Below are 24,593 nucleotides of genomic sequence, written 5' to 3' on the forward strand. Positions count from 1 at the left end.
CTTGTTAATGTAGTCCATCACCAGTACGAACAGCAGCGGCTTTAGAGCTGAATCCTGCTGCACCTTCACTCCCACTGGGAACCCCTCTATGTGACCTAACACTGTTTGTACTTGTGTCATTGGGTCATTGTACATAGTCTGCACCAATTTTATCAATGTTTCCCAGACTTAGAACCATAACAGAAAAGCCCAAATCAGCTTTCTTGTGACCTTGTCAAATGTTTTCTCCAAGTCTAGGAATACCCAGTTGGACTCTTTCCTCGTGTTTAGCTTCTTCTTCACTATTGGTCTCACTGCAAACGTCAGGTCCATTGTGCTGCATCCTGCTCTGGATCTGAACTGCTCATCTACCATTTTACTTTCTACTATTGTGTGTATATTCATTTATCAGTCACCCTTTCATACAGTGTGACAGGAGTTTGATACCTCTGTATATCTCTTTGTTCTTGTATACTGATATTAGATTACTTATTATTTAGTAATTTGATATACTTTTATCTTAATACTGCTATGTGTACCCTCAGGAGCCAGTTCTCTCCTAATTCACCCAATATCTTTATCATATTTGCCGTGACCTCAATCACCTCATGTGATCCTGCTGCTTTGCTTGAATTTGTTTTCCTTAGTGCTGTTCTTACTTCTTTGAGGATGGGTTCTTCTTCATCTTTCACAGTGGTTGTGTATGGGGCAGTACAGCTTCTGTGGGTTTTCTTCATTCAGAAGCTGGTGGAAGTATTCCTTCTATCTGCCTCAGATGTCTTGCGGACTGGTGAGCAGGTTGCTGCTGGCATCATTTTTGAATATCTTCTTTATCTTTTTGTCTTTGCCTTGCAACCTACTCAGTTTCTTTGTGCCATCTGCTGCGTCATTTTCCAAAAGCTGGTAGAGGGCCCCTTATGCCTTGTTCTTTGCCATTGCAACTGCTGTTTTTGCCTCTTTGCTGACCAACCAGTATTCCTTCTTAACCTGGTCCACCTTTTTTATCTCTCACTTTTTTACTGCCTTCCTTTTTATCTTTCTTTTTATAATTTCCTGGACTTCTGTATTCCACCACCTGCTTTCCTTATGTACATTATTTCCATAGATGGCTCGACCACATATTTGTTCTATAGTCTTAACACATGCTGCCATTCTTACTCAACATCATTTATACCTTCTTCTCACTGAGGTGCTAGAGCTCTTGGTGTCTCTGTGAACTCTTGCACTTTCATTTCAATCGAATTCCTGGAACTTCACTTTGACATTTGTTAAATATGTGGTTATATAGGTTCATAGGTGTGTACTAGGCTAATGGCCCTGGAGCCTTTACAAGCCTAGCCCATAGGATTACCCTGGCATCATGCCACCCCTTAAACATTTCCTGAACTAAATGATGCCATGTCCTATGAATGTCTGAATCTGTAGTGTTCCGATATCAGCAAGACTGCTAGTAGGACAGTGGGCACTTCTCATAAGTAGCACTAAAGTCAGTTACTGCAGAACCCCTTCCCCCCCGCCTTTGGGACTAGAATACACAATACAGTTTACATGCAAATTAGAGCAAGAAAAGTCTCCTAATTAGAATGTACTGATTAAAAAAAAACTGGTTCTCAATTTATGGTCAGTTATAAAAGGTATTCTTATAAGCAGTCTCATGTAAACACAAGTCTGAAACTAATACAATTAAAAATGTAAAACCTAATTGCACTTATGCAAGCATGATTTGGAACTGGATTTCATTATAACAGTTAAAAAGTATGTCCTTAAATTTAAAATAAAAGCAGTGATTTTTAGTAATGTTTTCTCTCTGACTGTGTTGCTGCAAAACACTTTTTGTACTTTTCAAAAAAGGATGCTGTTAGAAAGCTGTGCTGCATTTTTTGGAATTCCAGCCTGAATCTCAGACTCAATACCACAAAGATCCTGCCCACGGAGGATTTTGAAGTAGCCATTATCACCCCAGTCTGTATTCCATGAGTTAGCAGCCAGCCAGTAAGGAGTATTGTTTTCTATGCCCCAGCCTAAGATCTTAATTGCATGACCCCCGACTGCTTCTCCAGTGTGATGCTGGTACACACCTGATTTATACAGCAGGAAGTCCTCATACACAGTGAAGGCCCCCTCCACGGGTCCATTTTTATAAATTTCTTCCATTGTGCTTTCAGGAGAAGTAGGGACACTATAGGCAGATTCACCCTAAATATTGACCTTTTCATATGAAGGAGTATAACTAGCATCACACTTTTTCACACAGGGTGGAGTGTCACCACCTTCTCCAGAACATGGTGGCCATGAGCCATTCATGTGATGTTCACAGGGAGGAATAGTATATGGCCTGCAACCTATGCCAGAACCATACAGACCCCCCAGACACCAATTTCAGTCCAGTACTGCCACGCTCCCAATGAATAGCCACCATTGCATCCCATTCCACACTCAAAGCCGCAGCATGAAAGCAGATCTTCAGTAGATAGCTCCCCATTTTGCTTTCCCCCAGAGTGGATGCAGACACGGTCAGACATGGACTCTACAGCACCAAATGCCTAACATGAGCCACAAGATCCTTGATCCTGGATCTCTCAGATTGTTGGACAATTGGGCTACTGAGTTTGTGAATCAAAGTTATCAGGAAGCTTCACTTTTCCAGAATAGGAACTCTTTAAAAGCAATTTTAGACCATGCAGAATTGAACCACACAGACGCTTCAAATAACTCTGATCCACATTGTAAAAGTTTTGTCCAACTTTCCATGTAGTATAATTTGTTAAAGTGGTTGATTATATCCTGTGACCAGGTGGAGGAAGATGACAAGCTTCGAGAGTTGGCAAAACCCAGGAGGATACAAACTGTAACTAATGACCTTGTCTAACTTTTTCACTTATCTGTTTTAGAAGTGTGTGCATATGGCTCTATTATATAAATTCGTACATTACAAGTGAGTTCTATTTAGTTACTCATTTAGTCACTCAGTTACAAACATTTGCAGTCCTGCATTTGTGTCAGTTTGAAATGATTTGTCACTCTTATCCAAACAATTTATGCTACTTTATTGTGTGATTAGTTTACAACTTTTCCTGGGTCCCATCTGAAAGCAAACTTTGCTCTGCAATGCTAAAACTTATTCCCGGTCTCCTCTGAAAATGGGCTTTGCTCAGCATAGCCAACCCTATCAACAAACGGTAAATAAATAAATAAATAACATAGATAACATGCCTCAGCAAGTTCAACACATTGTAAATTCTGTTTCACGTCCCTGTTTATCTAAATGGCAGCACAGAGGATTAAGGCTTTGAGCTGCTTTGTGTGTTCTAGGGTACAACGTTTGATTAATTTTACCTCCATTTGTCAGTTGTCTGACCCTAAGTAAACAGTGCTCCTGGGTCATCTATGAAAAGGAGTACTTGTGTCTTGTGGGCTTACCTGTTTAGCATACGTATTAAAAAATTAAACAAGCAAATAATTCTCTGACTCACTCTACTGAAATGACTAGTTAAAAACTTAAACCCAGCACTTCATGAATGGCTGGACTATCAAATATATAATTCAGAAGTTTTTATACCTTTGCTGGGATTTAGCCAAAAGCACATTAGTGTCATCAGTAAGCTTTCCAGGATACCTGCCTTTTTATTGTTAAAATGGGCAAGGTGGTCATATACATAACTAATCCTTTCAGCACATCATCCATGACATTCATCTCTTCATGTTGGCTCTCATCCACTAACATAATCTGTTGCTGCTCGCTAAGACAGGTCAGCATTCTCTCTCTGAATAAAACCTGCTGTATTCCAAAGCTCTCTGATTTTTTTCCATAGGTTTATGTCTGATCCTGAATAAAATTGACTTCCAATGTCACTTTAGGAAAACATTATAGCAGTGCTAACATTTGTGCTAGTGATAAATCATCTAGACAGAAGATGACAGGACATCTTTCATCTAATATGGGTGCAAGTTAAAGAAAAAGGTGAGCTTTCAGATTGCATTACCTCATGAGGAAGTCATTTTGTTCAGAATAGTTACACTCTAATGAATACACCAGTTCAATTGCTTTGTGTAGCCATAAGTGTCATAATGAAGGCAGTATTACTCAGATGATTACAAATATTTTCTGTAATATATCTCCACATTGCTATTTGTGATCTATATTCTATTAACTTACTTTGCTTCCATACGTTCTTTGACTTAGGCACCATTACAGTGCTTACAATAGAAGTAACACTGACAGGCTGTAATCATCAAACCTTTTTCTTCTGCAGTTTACAGGGAAATACGTCAGCATGCTATGATTTAGAACAGTGTGTTATCACTGCTTTTGAAATAACACAGGAATGCCTGCTCTTCTTTTAAGGTGAGAAGCCAGCTGAATAGGACTGAAGGAAGCAAGCTGTATATAGCGAGATAAAAATAACGATGCCGGATAGTTATTATTAAGTGGCTTATAATGTATTGTTAATCTGCTATGCAAAGTACCGCGATAACAGGAAGGATTATGTATATAGTGAGATAAAAATAATGATGCTGGATAGTTATTATTAAGTGGCTTATAATGTATTGTTAATCTGCTGTGCAAAGTACTGCGATAACAGGAAGGATTATGTTTGCTACCTATTTTGGTCATACAGGGGCATTGTGCAATTGAATTTATACAATAACCTCAGCTGGGATGTAGATAGTATAGAAGAATGTATTATCCCCATTAGTATTATGATTCTTTCATTACTTTATACTGATGCCAGGTTTTGTTGTTTCTTTTGCTGAGTGTCTGTGAGCAAAGTGTGCATTTCAAAATGCTATACTGGGCAAGGAAGTAGCTGCACATTTATGGAGAGTGTATGAACCATGAGAGTGCTATGGGATGAACTCCAGTTCCTTATAACAAAACTAAGTCTGATATAAATGATTGGGCAGGCTACTGTTCACCAGCAATACTAACATTTACTTGCAAATCCAGACTAGTATTTGAAGAAAATGCAAGGAAAGCTGGAAAACATCTGCATTGTCTGAAACCTTAATTATTTTTGCTATAGAGAGAGTTTATAGGTTCATAATTAAGTACTATGCAATCAGTCTGCAAACCATTACAAACCTTGCCAATAATCCATATTTAGAATTTTCCTTCAGCCTCAAGGAGGACAATATAAGATACACTGTCCAACCAAATTTTGAGGCTGTCCAACCAATTACCCGGGTTTACCTTACAGGTGGTAAGGGTACTATTCTGTTTGACATGTAGAAATAGTTTGTACCAGAGGTAATTAATGCATCCGGTTATGAATGGATCATGCTAATAATGTGTCTTACTAAACGTTCATCAGTAGATAACTAAGACACATTAGCATAATGGATTCCTATCCCAACTTATCTCCTACATAAGTTTCAACTGTCCAGATTTTCACAGAACATCCAGATTTTTGCCTCAAAATTTTGATCTGTTCCTCATAAAATTTTTGTTTTTCTGGCAAATCATTGGGATGATCTGATCTGAGGAATTAAATTAGTAAATAATGTCATACATTTGAGCTGCAGACTTCATATCCTTTAGAAAATGCATTTTAATACATATTCTATTATTCTAGCAACTTTCTAAATTTATAAGAGCAATATTTAAAATCTGTCCCTATTTTTGGGGCTTTGTACTCCCACTATATCAGGCTTTGTCCAAATTTCTTGGGTTAAGAGGTTGAAAGGTATGATCTCTTACCTCTGGGACAAACATCTACTACATGTCAAGCAGAGTGTCTTATTTATCTACTGATGAAGGTTTAGTACCTTTAACTGAGTATCTGGGGAACCCTTTGTTCTGTGAAGGAATAGAAAGTCAAAAAGGATCAGATATTTCATTGCTTGAAAGGCTAGACAGAGATTCTCATATATAATTATCTATATGAGTCTATCCTGATAATTAAGAATTTTGAAGTCAGTTCTCTTTTTAGTTAGGGGCCTCTGAGGTCTCTCAAGCTGAGTTATATGTTTAGACAAATACATGCCAAAAGGAACATTATATTCAATAATTGGTCTAATGTGATACAAATAAAGGGAAATTAAGGCATCTTTGGAGATGCCTTTGGAAATTAGATAAGTCAGAAAGAAGGCTTCCCAAACTACTGGACAGACATAATGGACAGAAGATAAAGAATTATCAACAAGAGTTTCTAGATCCCTCATGACAGAGTATGATTGGAGGAGTGTGTTACCTATATAGCATTCAAAAATATTTTGTTTACCAAAATTAAATACACTACTTTTTCACATTTAATTTGAGACCACAGTCCTTGCATCAATTGTTAACAATGTCTAACCCATGTAGGAGCAAATGTGAGTCAGTGGAAGATAGAATAGCAGCACCCAGTTTACAGTTGTCTGCAAACTTACATGACCAAAGGCCAAGAATTTGGCCTATTCATCTGAGAAATAGATGCCAAATAGGACATGGCCTGACCCTAAGCCCCCTGGTACACCACTGGTAAATATTTTGCTCTTAAAAATGGCACTAGTGACTCTAACTACATGGGTTCTATTAGGCAATCAGTTAGCGATCCACAACACAGCATAAGGGCTTATATTCAGATTTACTGGTTTGTCACTAATGCCTGCATGGAAATAGTGCCAAAGGCCTTGAAAAGGCTCAGATATGCAGTATGTACTTTGTAACTGCAATCCACTGCTTGAGTGACTTTTTCAAAGAAATTATTCAGGTTAAAGGTCCAACTATCACACAAGACCAAATCCTAAAAGCACTATCAAAAGCTAAAAATACTGCATCAGTGGGTCCTGACAATATCCCTGGATGATTCCTAAATAGCATGAAATATGATTTAGCCAACCCATCCCCAACAACGTTGTTCACCCTCAGACTCCATACAGGTTTTGGACCAAGTGAATGGAGAACAGCTACAGTCATTATCCTGCATAAGGAAGGACCTTCCACAGATGCAGACAATTACAGACCTATACGTCTGATGAGCCTCATCTGCAAAACCACAGAAAGACTTATCATGAAACTAATCAATAAGGACATAGGGAACCTCCAAACACTGGTCCCATCTCAGTATGGTTTTGTTAAGGGTGGGTCATGTTCACTCAACCTGGTGGACTTTTTTGAAAATGTCAACAAAGCAGTGGATGAAGGCAAACAGTGCACACTGCATACTTTGACTTAACCAAAGCTTTTGACAGAACTCCCTAATCAGGAATAGTATTTTTAGCTAAATAAACTGGGAATAAACCCCTTTTCTCACCTGATAGATTGCCAGATGGCTCATAGATAGAATAAAGGAAATCAAAATAGGGGAAATTACCTCCACATGGAGATCAGTCACCAGTGGAGTTCCACAGGGTTTTGTGCTGAGGCCTCTCCTATTTGGCATCTACTTCTTCAAAGTAAAAGCCAATGCCAAAGGGCTATGGATGACTAAGTTTGCAGATGTCTGCAAGCTAGGAGCAGTCTTCAAATCCCCAAATAACTTAACCATCCTGCTGTAAGGCTTGTCCCAAATGAACAACTGGTGCAAAAATCATGGACTAAAAATTAATGCGAAAAAATGCATTATCATATCCTTTGGGAAGACATCTACCCTAGGAACTACCACATTGACAGTACACCCCTAAGAGTTAATGTTCTGAATTTGGGAACATATGTGGACAGTGACCTAACTTTTGACTAACATGTGTCCATTTCACAAAGAAAGCCTTTCTATATTGCACAGGTTATAAACAAAGGGATTGTGTCTAGATCTAGGGATGTCATTGCCCCCCTTTACTCAGCCCTTATTACACCAGTCATTGAGTATAATACCCCCCCATTCAGCATGTATCTGTCTAGATACATGCAACAACTGGACCACCCACAGAGATACCTTACTAAAAGGATACAAAGCTTAAACAATATGTGCTACATAGACTGACTCAGTTCCCTGTCACTGTACTCAGTTTCCTACAGACTGCTAAGAGGTGACCAGTGTCTGGCATAGAAAGTATCCTTTGACTCAATACTGATGAATTTACTGCACATCAGAAAGAAAATGGCATCAAAATACTTGGTTTAGAGATTTAAACGTCTTCAGTGACATCAGCAGAATGGTTCATTCCACATAGAATACTGCTGCAATTAAACAAACTCCCAATCCACATTAAACAAAGCTCATTCCTGTTCATATGCAAGTGCAAGTTGGATTTATGAATGGGAAACAGAAAATTTACCACAGGTCTGTCCCCTGTTCTACTAATGGATAGAGGAAGATCCTAAATGCTTTATTCTATGCATGAGTCCCATCAAATTATCTACAGTATGATCCTAGTTATTATTACTAGGAGTAATATATAATTATTGACCATGAAATGGGTAAGGCCAATCTAGCACCAAATGAGGTTAATTCAAGCACCAAAAGGGAAATTGCCCGTAAGAGCAGCTAGCCTAGTACTTACCTATGAACCTATAAAGGCGCAGAAATTTCCTTTGAAAATGCCAAACTGACGAGAGTCCAGCGTTAACAGATTAATGAGGTCTGAGTGAATATGTTCCATAGCTGTATATATGAGGCTAGTGAGACTAGATGGTCTGCACTTACCACGGTCTGTTGTTGAACTACCCTAGTGTAATGGCATTACAGTGGCCATTTTTCACACTTCAGGAATGTAACCATTGGAGATTCTTAGATTAAAGAGGCAGTGTAGGGGTTCAGATAAGCTATATTTTTTACTGATAACTGGGCAATCTGGTATGTTATCTCAGTCCTTGGAGGTGGTTGGCAGAGCTTGTTCCATAGTAACTAAAGGGGGTGGTGAAGACTGTGAAATCTGTGGAATCCAATAACTGTGGGTGGAGTAAGATTTGAATTATAGTTTTCAGGTAGGATATAAGCTATTTGATTTGTACCAGAGTGGGCATGATTATTGTGGACTAACTCTGAACTTTGTTGACTGTCTAGTTAACTTCCTGACATAGTTAAAGACAGATTTATTGTTATTTTTTATTTCAGTGGCTATTTCAAGTTCATATGGAGATTTGAGATTCTTCATGGTTCCCTTAAGCTTGTTACCAGTTTGTTTTTGTGCTCTCTCAAGGTGAGTAGAATGTGACTTATTTCTAAGCATTAAGTAATTTCTCCTCTTGTTGTATTATTTATTTATATGGGTATTACATTAGAGGGCTTTGTTTTTAAAATTCTCATTATATACAGTGTGAATAGGGACTGCCTTATCTGTGCAACTATTTAAGGTGAAGTAGAAGTCAAAGGCAAGCAGAGTATTTGACTAAGCATTAGAACCACAGGGCTTTTATACCCAGCTGATGTCCATTATTATTAGGGTCACTGCAAAATGCTTAGTCAAACACTTGGCTTGTGTTGTGATGATGAGGTCATAACAAGGCTGAAATATGCATATCCACAGCTAGTGGGGTTTGGCCTGAAATTGTGCAGGAAAACGACGAAACAAGTCATGGACATTCAGAATTGCCAATTAGCTGAAACACCTGATGTTCATAAGGATCATTTGCATATATCTCACATGCCTCTGACACAAGAGGTTTGGGAGGTCACTCAGTGGAAGTTCTAGCTTTGCTGGAGTTTTCATTTTGTTTTTACTGATTGTTTTTTCAGTGACCTTCTTACTTATTGTTTTAGTTTGTTGTTTGGGATATTTTTGCAGTGACCCTAATGATAATGGACATCAGTTGGGTATAACAGCCCTGTGTTTCTAATGCTTAGTCAAACACTCTGCTTGTGCTGTGCTGACAAAGTCATAACAATGCCGAAATATACATATCCACAACTAGTGGGGTTTGGCTTTATTGGCCTGAATTGTCCAGTAAAACAACGAAACACGTCACGGACATTCAGAATTGCCAATTAGCTGAAACACCTGATATTCACAAGGATCATTTGCATATATCCCATGTGCCTTTGACATAAGAGGTTTAGGAGGTCAGTCAGTGGAAGTTCTAGCTTTGCTGGAGTTTTCATTTTGTTTTTACTGATTGGTTTTTCAGTGACCTTCTTACTTATTGTTTTAGTTCACATGAGGCAGGTGGATTATTTTTTTCCAGTACTGACACTGCAATGCAGCATAAAGGGGTATGCCATCCTTCAGATGGGATGTCAAACCATCTACCTGAGTTGATGGTAGCTCAGGTGGATATAAAATGTGTCTCAGCACATAATGAAAATAATAGGTGAAGTTCCCCAGGTTCCTGGCAAAATATCCCCTAGTGACTAATCAGTATGAATACCACCTCGGGTCTCCCCTGAAAAGAGGTCATTGGTCTAATGGGGCTAAATTGATAGATAAATAAAATTATATTTTAAACTTAGCTAAAGCTTTTAACTTGCTAATTCATGCCACACTTTGTAATGCTTTTCTTGAAAGGAATTATAATTCCTTTATAATAGACTGGGTAATGAACTGGCTAAGTAACAGACAATAAGCAATAAATGCGCTAGGACTATTATCTGACTTTGCACCAAGAGGGGTACCGCAAGGGTCAGTGCTAATGACCTTACTTATTCAATCTATATATGCAACATTTACTAAGAATGATCCTTGTTGGCTAAGTAAATATGGTGATTACTGAAAAATTGGCTTTAGAATAACCAATAAAAATAACACTGAGGCAACCAAGTAATCTCAAATTGGGCTAACATCTCAGGCTTGCATTTTAGCACTGATAAATGCAAAGTGATGTATTTCGGGAAACAATGCATACCTATGTTTCTTTATCTGGATTGAAAAGAACTGGCTGAAGTTATCTCTTTTTATGAACCTTGCTGTTATTATTGCTTCTTAAGTTTTCCATTGGTATCTATCTGGATACAGTACTTAGCAGGGCCATGAGACAGTTAGGCATTGTGCTTAATTAAATGCATTAATACGAGGGATGAACAATACATGTTTAAGCTTTATAAGACATGTATTAATCCAATTATAATATACAATAATTGTTTCATTAGATAAATGCAATTAGAACCTTTTCATGGAAAATGTACAAAAATATTACCTAACTAGTGTTACATATAGAACTATAAACACAAAGTTGTTTATATGGCAATACTGGTACTACAGAGGATTACATATCTAGGCATACAAGGCACTAAATGATAAACAATTACAGGTGATTTTAGAGTTGGAGGAGTAAACTAGTACTTTAACATTGTCACAATAATCTTTGATATAAATTACAATTAAATAAAACTAAAGTCAGGAGCCTATTTTTGTCACAGCTAATACCTAGAATGTGGAGACTTGCTTTGTTTATATACATGACAGGTTGTTACTTTACGTAAAAATCATTTAGTTACTAAAGACTGAGAAAAGTTGGTGAGATATCTAGTGGAGCATTGTTTGTAGTGATTTTAATGTTTTTGTTTCTTCTCAAATTATTTTCATCTGATTGTTTTTTGTGTTTTTTTTCAATGATTTATCGTTCAGTGGTTGATGCTTCTATATTTAGCCATAAACCCTTTTTATATGTGTGCATCTGAATGTTGTAAGGCACAATGGTAATTTAGCACAAATATTTCAAATATTAGTGCCTCTAAAAGAGCTGGGGCAGTATTCATGTGCAATGGTCTTTTTTACAGGAGGAACAGCATTAAGACAGCTGATGTGATCTCTTTAACTGTGGTCAGAAACTTAGAATGTCTCCCTTTGTATGGAGACCCTGGGTAGAACAAAATCTATCTTAGTTACAACATGTACCTGATGAAGCAAATAAAAAAAAAATAGATATCCATTTCTGAATGATTTTTGGGAGCATCTGAAGAGGACAAAAATAAGAGGTACCCATTTCTAAATGGTTTCTTAGGGGCATAAAATTTGAAGTTATACTAGATGGATGATATCACAACATCTTACCATGCTCTGCAATGAGTTGCTTTTCTCTATGGAAACCATTCAACATATTTAACTTAACATGCGAAATCGGATTGATTCCCAAAGACAAAGTTAAACTCAGGTGGATACAATTTCAGTCCCTGAGTATTTCCCTTCTTCAAGTGCAGGACTGTCTGGTCCAACTCTTCCTTCAACAAAGGGACTGTACTCAGGTTATTTGATGTCATTCAGTTGAGACAGCTGATCTTTTTCTGCATACAACTGCTGATAAAAAAATACCTCAAAGCCCAAAGCCTCCTGAACCAATATTCCCTACCATCACTTTATGTTTTCTGATATACTTCACAATCAGAATTGTCAGGAAATGTCACGCTAAATTTTATGGTCATGATAAATTCTTCCCTGGCAGTATGGATTAAAAGACATACTCTACTACCATTTAAAGGTCACTTGAAAAGGCCAGCAGCTAGGAGGTAATTACCAAATTGTTGTCTGTGCTATCTTCAGTTATACAAAGTTCAAAGTTATCTAATATAGAAAGGATTCATGAATTACAGATCATCATCCAAATGATGAAATACCAAACATGCTGCATCCAGTACTTCTGTAAAACAACTGCTGTAATTATGACTTTCAGAGTAGAAAAAAAATTACTAACCCAGCTAACTGTAGATGTTCTTTATAAGCAACTGCTCTATACAAGTGCATATACTGGAAAAATGCAGCTCTTTTTACCTGACAGGAACTACTGTCAGTGAAGACAAATGCTCCCTGTTCAGTCAGCTGCAAAATAATACCAATTAAATTCAGTTTAATTAAACTGTGCAAGCATCTAGAACATGCTCTATGACAGGAAAAACATGGTGGCGGCTGATGAGTGAAATGAAGCAATTATATACCCAATAAGGACACTATATGCAAGTACAAACAATTTAACTATGTCCAGACTGAAAAAAGAATAAATAGATAAACTCATCCTGTGTACTGGTCTATGGCTTGTCACACAGAATAGGTGTCATGGAGATCAAACCTGCTAGAAAACCTAAGTCTTGAAATACGAGTATACCCTGGTGTAGATATTTAATGCACGTATGAGCTACTAAGCATGTCCTAATCAGTCGCCATTGCATAACTGTTTATTGTACTGCATTCTGCTCTTTATTGCAATAAATGAATAAATGCCCCATGTACCAACTCTTGTGCTCAACGTTTTCTGGAATTCATAAATTCCAATGCCTTGGATCAACCTATCCACACCCCCACCAGGGGCAGCAATATCCTAGACCTAGTCATTACCAACATGGGCAACCGGTGTTCCATACCAGAGGTCAATTCCTTGTTGGTCAGATTGGACCACAAGCAAATCACCCTAGACATCCACATCCCACCCCTACCCCCTATTATGGAAACCACCGTAAAGAATTCTCCAAAGCCAACTTCACGCTTCTTAAGACAGAAGTGGCAAACTTCACGACACACATGCTGACGGACAATAGAGATACTACTGCTGAATCCTATACAATTGCACTTTATAAGCACTTACACAAGTGCATGGATCGTGCAATCCTTAACAGAACCAAGATGCTATCCTCCAAAAAAGGAAGCCAATCTGCTGGTCCCCTGCTATAAACAAACTCTACAACAGAAGAAAGAAACTGTTGCAAAAAAAAAGGAAGCCAATCTGCTGGTCCCCTGCTATAAACAAACTCTACAACAGAAGAAAGAAACTGTTGCAAAAAAAGAGTAAAATCCCATGATTGGAGGACCTCCATGGTCAGCCTCAGTAAGAAGCTGAGATCCGTCATAAAATCCTCCAAAGCTAGTTATGAAAACAAAATTGCCACTGATTCTAAAGACAACCACAAAGCATTCTATAGCTATGTCAAGAATCTCAATGGCAACACTCAGATCTGCTCTGAGTTACAACACAATGGCACTAAATATACAGAACCAACTGATTATTGCCAACATCCTGGCAGATAGGCTCAGTGCTAACTTTACCCCTCTCTCATCCCCTAAAGGGCCCATCTCTATACCAGAGGAATGCAAAGTACCTGTAATAACGGCTGCACAGGTAAAAAACACACTCTCCAAAGCCAAGAACACAGCATCCATTGGACCTAACAACATCCCAGGCTGCATTCTACATGAACTACAGAATGAACTGGCACCCCACCTAAGTACCATGTTCAATCATAGCCTCACCTCAGGCTTTGTGGCCACTGAATGGTGCACAGCAATGGTTATCCCATTCCACAAAGGGGGAGCCACCACGGACCCCGGGAACTACTGCCCCATTAGCCTGACAAGCCTGGTCTGCAAGGCTATGGAGCATATCATCATGGAACTTATAAACAATGACATTGGTAATTTCCAAACTCTGGACCCTACCCAGTTCGAGTTTGTAAAAGGCAGATCATGTCTCCTAAACCTGATAGACTTCTTTGAAGTGGTCACCAAAGCCGTAGATGAGGGTAAGGTGGTACACACAGCCTATCTAGATCGTGTCAAGGCTTTTGACACCATCCCCCACTCTGGAATTATAGATAAACTCACTAAACTAGGTATAAATCCCTATGTTACAAGATGGGTTGCCAACTGGCTCACTGACAGAACCCACACTGTGAAAGTAGCAGACTCTAAATCCAACTTCAGACCATTGACAAGTGGAGTACCACAGGGTTCAGTCCTAGGTCTTCTCCTGTTTGGTGTCTACTTCTCTGAAGTACAGGCTAACACAGAAGGTCTTTGGCTAACAAAGTTCACAGATGACTGCAAACTAGGAGCCATAATCAAAACTCCTAACGATGTGGACATCCTACAAACGGGCCTCACTGAGACAGATACCTGGTGTCAAAGCCATGGCCTCAAGCTCAATGCCAAAAAGTGCATTGTCATCCCTTTTGGTAAAAACTCTGTACCCATGAACTACTACATAGGCGATAGTCTACTTAACACCGAAAGTGTGATAAAAGACCTTGGGACACAGGAGGACAGAAGTCTGTTCTTTGATAATCACATCACCACAGTAGTCAGAAAATCCTTCTATGTGGCACACCTCATCACAAAAGGTTTCTCCTCCAGGAAAAAAGAGGTCATTGTTCCCCTCTACTCATCACTCATTAGACCCATTATAGAGTACAACACCCCTTTTGGTATGTATCTCACAAGACATCCACAGCAACTGGAAAGGCCACAGAACTACCTCACAAAGAGGATTACCGGCCTCAAACAGATGCCCTATGCAGACCGTCTCAAAAAACTCCAGCTTTACTCTGTCGCATATCGCCTACTCAGAGGTGATCTCTGCCTAACATACAAAGCTATGTCAAATCCAGAGCTGTTGGATATGCTCCACGTAAAGAAATCCCAATCCTTCTGAGCTACACACTCTAGGGACCTAAACCTTGTCACCACAATAAACAGAACATGCTGGAGGGATAGATTCCTGTCCCAGAGACTTCCCATACTCTGGAACAAACTACCTATCTATAGCAAACAAAGCTCCTCATTAGCACTTTTCAAGAAAAATCTTGATGATTGGATAGGAGATAGGAAATTCTCACCAGGGATCACTTCTGTAGCTCTGCTTGACAGGGGCACAGGAAAATACTTTTCTTGGGTGGCAAAAGCCAGGGTACCATTTGGCTAGGCTTATATAGGCCCTAGGGCCAATAGCCTAGTATCTACCTATGACCCTATGAACCTATGTCTATAATTTGTTTTAACTTATTCTCCAAACCATCTTGTGTTCTATTGTCCTACTATTTGTCTGTCCCATTAACACTCTTCACTCACCTTTATTTATTTTTATTTATTTGTTTATTTATTTCATGTTGTTAACTAGCTAAGAAGACTGGTCGACAGACACATTTCAGCTATGCCCAGGGCCAATATGAAAAGATGTGCACATATATCAACAACAAAGCAATTCGTTCAACAACAGACAGTTGCAATAAGCAAACAGTACATCAGTGAAGCAGTAGTGATTGTACAATACAGCATATAGCAGCCTTTCTCATTAAGTATTTCAGATATTTCTAGTAGTCACTTTTCAGTAGATTTATTATGTAGAGTATTCATAGTTTACTGGATATATTATTTACATTATCCATAGGAGAAATTGCTAAGTTTGTCATGTGGAACTGGGCTTGATCGGAAATGGTCATTTTCTCTATATTTTGTACAGAAACATCAACATTTGACATTATGGTTTCCCTGTGAAGAAAGCAACTTTTTGTTAAGATGATCCATTTCCAGTTATTATCCTTTGTCTTTGAAGCAGTTGCAGGTTGTTTCATTTGAAAGATGCTCTTTCATTTTTTTTTTCTTAAACAGGCCTCAGTTATTTTGACCTCTTACATCACTGGGAAGTTTATTACCTTTATGTCATCTCTTCATCCTTGTTTTGAGCAGTAAAGCTTAGTATGTTTAATCAAAACATAAATGTACTTTAAGGTGGCAAGAGGAAGAGTTAGAGGCTAAAACATATTTTCTACTTCTGTACAAGGTGTGCTTTTGTCATCCCGTGATGCAGATACTGGGGAGTATAATTGTGCCTAGGATACCATGGGGAGAACACTACAAATCTTTAACATTTAGAATTGCTGTGAAGAAATAAAAAAAATTTGATGTTTTGAGTTTTGCCACCATCATCATCAACTCTTTTTTTCCCATTTTTCTACATGTGGTTGGGATGTTATGTCAACTATAACCACCTCTGTAAGTTCAGTGACACTCTCCTACCTTCTTTGACTGCCATGCCTGACTATCACAAGTCTTCTTTTGCACAATCTATCCATCTCTTCGCTTATTTCCTCTTGCCTTCTTCTTGTCTACCCCAAATCCTCTTCATTAAATCATCTTTGGCCTTTTTTGCACATGTGACTAAACACTGCAAACTCTTCTCCTTGGCCTTCTCAACAATTGGGGCTGCATTGGCTTCTGCTGTGGTATCCTCATTTCATCATTCGTCTCATAGTGTACATCTTGTCACCGATCTCAGGCACTTCATCTCCATCACCTCAAGCTTCCATAACTGCTGTGCCTTCACTGCCCATGTCTCTGTGCCATACAGAAGCACTAGTTACACCACTGTATCCCATACTTTACTTTTCAGCTTCTTTGGCATTCTTCTGATACACACTACCCTTGAAACACTGCACCAGTTAGCTGCAGCACCTCTGATTCTATCTTTCACCTCCTCATTCTGACTTCCCTTCTCCACAGCCATCCTCCTAGATACCTGAAGCTTTTAACCTGTTCAACTACTTTCTCTCCTTAGTATTCATCTCCTTCTGATTTCCCTGGTGTTGCTATGACAACCATCTTGTCTCTAATCAGTTTCATCTCATGTGTCTTTAGTGTTGCATTACAGTCTCATAAATCTTGTCGAAGTTTATGTTAGAATCTTCCTGAAGTGCCACATTATCTATATACACTAGCTTTGCTGAGCTGTTCTCTCAAGAATTTAACTACATTTTCTATTGATTGCATTTACTTTTTGTATAAATACTTCTATTAAATTGAACCTTATAATTTTCATTGATCATTTTTGTTAGATAATAATTATCATGAGTGTAATATTTTCATAGTCTTTGACAACTCTGATGAAAATTATGTCAAGTTAAGAGATATGGTCGCTGTAAATGGAAACGCATGCTTTTGCCAAACTAGGGAAAAGTATGCATGCTGCTCTTTCTGTTATGTAAGTTTTGGAATATAGGGCCAATTCAAAAAAATTACCATGAGGTGTACACAAGGTGTATACCTCTCATTAACCATTTCTGATTCAGAGATAACCAGCTACTGGACTGTATAGCCTTACCCGAGCCCTAAATCTCCCACTTGGTCCCTGTCACTAACCATTGCATTCCTCTCCAACACCCTAACCATAAAGTTCCCAGTCACTGCCTAAACCTAAAACTCCACTCCCTCCTCCCTAAACCTACAGTCCGCAGTTGATCCCTAAACATAAAACTACACTTCCACTCCCTAACTTTAAACTACCTTCCTACTGCCTAAACCTAAAACTGTCCTCTCTCATTCTCACCCTTAACTTCCCAGTCACTCCCTAAATCTAAAACTCTCCTTCCACTCCCTAAACCTAAAGTCCCTTATTGCTTGCTAATAAAAAAGTCCTCTCTGTCTGTATAACCCTAAACTCCCCCTTGCTCCCTAAACCTAAATGCCTCTCCTGAGCACTGTCTGATGCCCTAACTTGCACTCCCACCCCCACTCCCTCCCTGCAACTGATGAACTTACCTTGCTCAAACTCAGCTACTTTAGGTGTTGAGGCTATACCAAATGGCAAAGTGAACCCTCCCACCCGAATAATGAAGGTTGCCTACTTATGACTTTCTTCTTCTAGGGGTACTTGTCAAAACCCCCTGGAAGCAACTAATGTAGAAAACACTAGCTTACATACTATATGTGCTAATGTAGGTAAAACATACCTTTATCTCACTACATCATTAAGCCTTTTAGGACAACATATATTTCTACATTATCATTTTTCTTTAGTACTGGGACCATGGATGAGCATCACTCAGTTAGTTTAGCTACAGTACATTTTTTATTATACCAAGGCTTTGCATTTTTTTTAGCTCTGCCTCTACGTTATACAGCAAAGAGAATGACACTTTTCTCTGTGTGGTTAAGGCATATGGAACAACATTTGGCTTTAATCTTTATTAGATCACAGTTAAGCAGACCAGCTTCACCAAGAATGTCAACACTGTCTTCATTCATTTTGGTATTTATTCCCATTTTCCATGCCACAGTTACGCTGAGCAGATTATTTATGTACAGGCAATCCAGCACATAAACCCAGAACTCAAATTTGTACACCTACTTAGACCTGCTAGAAATTTAACAATGCTCTTCAGTTTGCCTGCAAGGCTACTTTTTTTCTCTGCTTTATATAACTGTGGATAATTTGAGAAATGTTGTCAGATTGCATATAATTTCACAGCAGCATCAACCTCAGTGTCAGTCTTGAAACTCACTTGAGTTCCATGAATAGTAGGTTTTACAAGCCAGTCTGCTTTAGTTTAGACACAATAGTGTCTGAACCCAGGAAAAATGTTTTTAAAAATTATTTTCAGTTTTATTCTGAGATGCAACTTTAATTAACTTTGTTTTACATACAACAGCAGAATGGAAAAGTCTATTATATCTCTTATACCTTTTGCCTCCTGTGGCACAGTGCTATGACTGAACATGATAACGGTTGTACCTGGTATATTTTGTGAGCTTACATTCATTCTGCTTCAAGTGCACATGCTCACTTTGACCAGTTTTATAAATACTTTTAAAATGATCATTTTCCCTTTGTTTTACCTCAGATGTTTTAATTTCCCCATAATTAAATTTGCATTTTGCTTTTCTTGTTTTTAAATACAGTTCAAGTTGTAATTTGTGGGAAGCTTCCATATCAGCCAGCCCAAGAATAAAATCTGTCTCTAGTTTGTTTATCCTTAATTTCATTAAACTCATAATGTTCAGATTAAATATATAACAAAGTGTTTACCTGAATTTCTTCTGACTCTAACTTGATTGCTACTCTAAAACGTGCAAACCTTTGACTCCATGCTGGCCAGTCAGGTGGTTTTGAGAAGTCATACAGCTCAGGTGTCTTAAGCTTTGACGTTTTTAGCAAAAATTCAGTTTTCTATAGCTGACCAGTTTAAGGTCAGTAAAGTATCCACTTTGTGAGGTAAAACTATTTGTTTTTATTAAAAAAAATTCTCTTAAAAATAAAAAAAGAGATTTAAAAAAAAAAAGAAAATTACTCTGTGCTTAGTGAGCATTACTGTGCTGTCATAGAAATGGATGAGTCCTTTGTGTGGTACAGAGATTTGCTACTCGCCAGGCTGAGCATGGAAAAGGTGATCATAAACTGTTTCACAGGTGCCAAAATATAAGAGTTTATTAGAGTACTCAAGTTCCTTCATTTCAAGTACATATACAACACGGTCATTGTTCACATGGGAGTAAGGATACCTTCAAACACACATCTTTGAATTATATAAAGGGAGATATGGCTCTGTAGCTCAGGGGTTAGAGCACTGGTCTAGTAAACCAGCGGTCATGAGTTCAAATCTCATCAGAGCCTGTGTTTCCCTTCTTCTCGGTTGGGAGGGTGGCCTAATGGTTAAGGTGTTTGCTTTACAAACACAAGGTGCAGGGTTTGAGTCTCACAAAGGATAATTGGCTAGGCTTAAAATGGCTCGCAAGAGCAGTTAGCTTAGTACTAACCTATAATATGATGAAGCTCTCTGATATACACGCAAGGCAGATATGCAAGTAGTCTTGAGCAGCAATGTATCTTCGCTGAGAATGGTGCTACAATATAAACAAAGATAATATAACTTTGACAGCTAGCTTAGTTATTCGTGCCATTCCAAGGAAGCCCAGAGTGTTTCAGTCAAGAACAAAATGGATATCAGTTTTGCTAGAGATGGGCTGTACCTTTCTTCTCAAGGCTTTCATATGTTGGACAAAACTTTCTCCAAACTCATAGCACCTTTTTAGTTGATGTCAGGCTGTTCCATCTATCAACCTAGCCAATCAAAATCAGGAGATTATAAAAGTAATGCTGCACACCTAGATGCCTTGGTAAGAAACTACCTTTCCTAGAAGCCCTCCTGGCCCTAGAAAATAAAGACATATGCATCATCACTAAATCATGGTCTCAGTGCAGACATAGTACACTCCTCATACAAGAATTCAATGCCTACCACTTCTACTGAGGGTGTCTCTGTTATCATTGGTGGTGCATCCATATTCGTCTACACTTCCATCATAGCTAAACTTGTACAGTAAGATAATGACCATAAACTTTTCCTCATCTTCCTATAAGTAAGATCCCTTACCATATCCTAGCCAAAAACAGAACCTCTTCTGTGACAGCCACAATCCAGAAGGCCTGCACTCTTACAAATAAATGCATACAGCACTTTCTAGGTTTTATCAACGTAAGTTCTCTATGCCAGATAGTTCACTCCCCTACTGGAAAATATTAGGGTACAATCCAACACCCTAATAATGGGTGATTTCAACTACCCCACCACTAACTGGTAAAACTACTCATGTACCAACTCTTTTGCTCAACGTTTTCTGGAATTCATAAATTCCAACGCCTTGGATCAACTTATCCACACCCCCACCAGGGGCAGCAATATCCTTGACCTGGTCATTACCAACATGGGCGACTGGTGTTCCACACCAGAGGTCAATTCCTCGTTGGTCAGATCCGACCACAAGCTAATCAGCCTAGACATCTACATCCTGCCCCCACCCTTCATTAGGGAAACCACAGTAAAAGTTCTCCAAAGCCAACTTCATGCTTCTTAAGACAGAAGTGGCAAACTTCACGACACCTATGCAGACAGGCAATAGAGGTATGACTGCTGAATTCTACTCAAATGCACTTTATAAGCACTTACATGAGTGCATGGATCCTGCTATCCCTAACAGAACCAAGATGCTAGCCTCCAAAAAAAAGGAAGCCATTCTGGTGGTCCCCTGCCATAAACAAACTCTACAACAGAAGAAAGAAACTGTTGCAAAAAAGAGTAAAAGCCCATGACTGGAAGAACTCCCTGGTCAGCCTCAGTAAGAAATTGAGATCCCTCATAAAATCCTCGAAAGCTAGTTATGAAAACAAAATCACCACTGATTCTATAGACAACCACAAAGCATTCTATAGCTATGTCAATAATCTCAGTGGCAACACTCCGATCTGCTCTGAGTTACAGCACAATGGCACCAAATATACAGAACCAACTGATATTGCCAACATCCTGGCAGACAGGTTCAGTGCTAACTTTATCCCCCCTCACCCCCTAAGGGGCCCATCTCTATACCGGAAGAATGCAGAGCTCCTGTAATCACAGCTGCACAGGTAAAAACCACACTCTCCAGGCTGCGTTCTACATGAACTACAGAATGAACTGGCACCCCAACTAAGCACCATGTTCAATCATAGCCTCACCTCAGGCTTTGTGCCCACTGAATGGCACACAGTGACAGTTATCCCACTCCACAAAGTGGGAGCCACCACGGACCCCGGGAACTACCGCCCCATTAGCCTAATGTGCCTGGTCTGCAAGGCCATGGAATGTATCATCATGGAACTTATTAACAAAGACATTGGTAATCTCCAAACTCTGGACCTCTCCCAGTTCGGGTTTGGAAAAGGCAGACCATGTCTTCTAAACCTGATTGACTTCTTTGAAGCAGTCACCAAAGCCGTAGACGAGGGTAAGGTGGTTTACACAGCCGATCTATATTTCGCCATGGCTTTTGACACCATCCCCCACTCTGTTTAGTATATACTTTTCTGAAGTACAGGCTAACACAGAAGGTCTTTGGCTAATGAAGTTCGCAGATGACTGCAAACTAGGAGCCATAATTGAAACTCCTAACGATGTGGACATCCTACAAAAGGGCCTCACTGAGACAGATGCCTGGTGTCAAAGCCATGGCCTCAAGCTCAATGCCAAAAAGTGCATTGTCATCCCCTTTGGTAAAAACTCTGTACCCATGAGCTACCACATAGGTGGTAGTCTGCTTAACACCGAAAGTATGATAAGAGAACTTGGGACACAGGTGGACAGTAGTCTCTCCTTTGATAATCACATCACCACAGTAGTCAGGAAATCCTTCTACGTGCCACACCTCATAACAAAAGGTTTCTCATCCAGGAAAAAAAGAGGTCATTGTTCCCCTCTACTCGTCACTCATTAGACCTATTATAGAGTACAATGCCCCTTTTGGTATGTACCTCACAAGACATCTACAACAACTGGAAAGGCCACAGAAATACCTCACAAAGAGGATTACCAGCCACAAACAGATGCCCTACAAAGACCGTCTGAAAAACTCCAGCTTTACTCCGTTGCATATCGCCTACTCAGAGGCAATCTCTGCCTAACATACAAAGCTATGTCAAACCCAGAGCTGTTGGACATGCTCCACTTAAAGAAATCCCAATCCCTCCGAGCTACATGCTCTAGGGACTTAAACCTTGTCACCACAATAAACAGAACATGCTGGAGGGATGGATTCCTGTCCCAGAGACTTCCCATACTCTGGAACAAACTACCTATCTATATCAAACAAAGCTCCTCATTAGCACTCTTCAAGGAAAATCTTGATGATTGGATGGGAAATAGGAAATTCACCCCGGGGATCACCTCTGTGGCTCTGCTCGACAGGGGCACAGGAGAATAATTTTATTGGGTGGAGAAAGCCAGGGTACCTTTTTGGCTAGGATTGTATAGGCCCTTGGGCCAATAGCCTAGTACCTACCTATGAACCTATGAACCAGCAGCTCAAATTTACTGGACCTGGTCCTCACAAATGTAGGACAGTTATGCTGCACACGTATAGGTACCCCATCACAAGTGAGATGTGATTACAGTTCAATGTTATATGCCATTAGACTCAATTCAGCTCAAAAAGCCCCCAAACTCTTCTATCTTTAGGGTTTTTTCCAAGGCAAACTTAGTGCAGTTAGTTAATTCCTTAACTGGTGTGCCCCCTCCACTTGAGAAGCCAATAGCCAATACATTTGCATTTGCACAGAGTTTCTATTCTCAGCTCATTTCCTTCATTGAGATGTCAATCATAATCTGACACCAATACAATGCCAAGTTTAGAAACAAACACCTGTGGTGGAACCCTAGTATAAAAAAGCTGCATTGACAAAAATATATATCATCCTTGGGAACATCCTGAAAACTCCATGCTCCAAAACTGAAATCAAGAAGCTAAACAAAGAACCTAGGAACAAAATTAAATCTACCTAGGTAAAGTATAAACTAAAAATCACCATCTTTGCCAAGGAGAACCATAAGTCCTTTTCTACTATAACAGAATCCTTATGAATCTTACCCAGCATTGCACAGCAATGATTTATAACAATAACACCCACTTAGCCCCAAAGATATAGAAAAAGTTACTAACAGATACATTTAGTTTAAACTTTTCCCCATCCACCCAACTTCCCCTAAAAAATCATATCTGCACCCCCCCCCTAAGATCACCTCTTGGTAAGTTCTAAAGGCATTCTCTGAGGCAAAAAAAAAACATTAGCTCAAAAGGTCCAGATGAAGTGCCATATTGGCCAGCTTCCTTGTCAGAATGAAGCACTGACCCACCCCTGAATCATTTCATTCTCACTTTCTCATGTTGGGGGTTATTAAGAATGGCTGTGGTCACCCCCCTCAATGAGTGTGACCCCTTTACCAACCTTGAGAAATATAGAGTGATAAGCTTTACCAGATCTGTAAGGTAATGGAATTCACCCTTATGGTGGCCATTATGTCAAGAAAAATATTGACATCTTACAATCCCTCATCTCAAACCAGTTTGAGTTTGTGAAGGGTTCATCCTGCCTGATTAATTAGAAAACTTATTTGAAAAAGCCAGTGAGGCATTGGATGAAGGTAAATAAGTATACATGGTTTATCTTGACCTGGCAAAGGCCTTCAATGAAATTCAATACTTGGGCACTGCAGACAATATAATGGGCGGCGCAGTGGTGCAGCGGTTAATGCTGTCACCTCACAGCTAGAGGTTCTCTGGTTCGATTCTCGGCTGGGGTGCCTTCTGTGTGGAGTTTGCATGTTCTCCCTGCATTCGTGTGGGTTTCTTCGGGGTACTCCGGTTTCCTCCCACATTCTAAAGACATGCTTCTGGAGCATTTCTCCCCGGGCCTCTGCTGAAAACAGGATCTGTGGAACCTAGTCGGACTTTCCCGGTCAACAAATGTTAAATAA

General features: G+C 39.3%; 1 non-coding gene and 1 pseudogene across 1 annotated transcript; one reads left to right on the plus strand and one right to left on the minus strand.

Annotated features, from left to right (window-relative positions):
* Positions 1 to 1,821: 1,821 nt before the first annotated feature.
* LOC122794958 lies at positions 1,822 to 17,038 on the minus strand (annotated as a pseudogene).
* A 2,810-nt stretch (positions 17,039 to 19,848) lies between these two features.
* Positions 19,849 to 19,921, plus strand: TRNAT-AGU. The gene has a single exon. It is a non-coding gene; the product is annotated as a tRNA-Thr (tRNA).
* The last annotated feature ends 4,672 nt before the right edge of the window (positions 19,922 to 24,593 follow it).

This window comes from Protopterus annectens, chromosome 2.part1, assembly GCF_019279795.1.
Source record: "Protopterus annectens isolate FY-2018-M chromosome 2.part1, PAN1.0, whole genome shotgun sequence".
NCBI lineage: Eukaryota > Metazoa > Chordata > Ceratodontiformes > Protopteridae > Protopterus > Protopterus annectens.